The sequence below is a fragment of the Carlito syrichta genome, unplaced genomic scaffold (genome assembly GCF_000164805.1).
Source record: "Carlito syrichta isolate Samal-C Ts95f unplaced genomic scaffold, Tarsius_syrichta-2.0.1 Scaffold307214, whole genome shotgun sequence".
NCBI lineage: Eukaryota > Metazoa > Chordata > Mammalia > Primates > Tarsiidae > Carlito > Carlito syrichta.
The window spans coordinates 998333-999096 of record NW_007251310.1 but is presented as its reverse complement, the minus strand read 5'-3'; positions in this window follow the sequence as shown (position 1 = coordinate 999096).

Genomic DNA, 764 nt, shown 5'->3' with positions numbered 1-764 from the left:
GAATGGGAAAAAATATTTGTCAACTGTATATCTGACAAAGGCCTAACATCTAGGATCTACGAGGAACTCAAACGTGCCAAAAGGAAAAAAAACAACAGCCCCATTAAAAAGTGGGCAAAATAGCCGGGCTCAGTGGCTCAGCCTGTAATCCCGCGCCTTTGGGAGACTGAGGTGAGTGGATTGCCTGAGCCCACGGGTTCGAGACCCGCCTGGGCAGCGAGACCTCATCTCTACAACAAATCAAAAAAATCAGCCGGGCGTGGTAGCCCGCGCCTGTAGTTCTGGCTACTTGGAAGGCTGAGGTGGAAGGATCGCCAGAGCTCCGCAGGTCGAGGCTGCACTCCGGGAGCGGCCACTGCACTCCAGTCTGGGCGACAGAGTGAGACTCCAACTCAAAAAAAAAAAAAGCGGGCAAAAGACATGAATAGACACTTCTTAAAAGAAGATATATGGACAGCCAACAGACACATGAAAAAGTTCTCAGCCTCACTCATCATCAGAGAAATGCAAATCAAAATCACATTGCAATATCACCTAACCCTAGTAAGAATGGCCATCATTAATAAAACAAACAACAACAGATGCTGGCGAGGATGTGGAGAAAAAGGAACTGCTGGTGGGAATGCAAACTAGTCCAACCTCTTTGGAAGACAGTGTTGCGATTTCTGAAAGAACTAGAAATCGACCTTCCATATGACCCAGCCATTCCCCTATTGGGAATATACCCGGAGGAACTCAAATCATTCTACAAAAAAGATACCTGC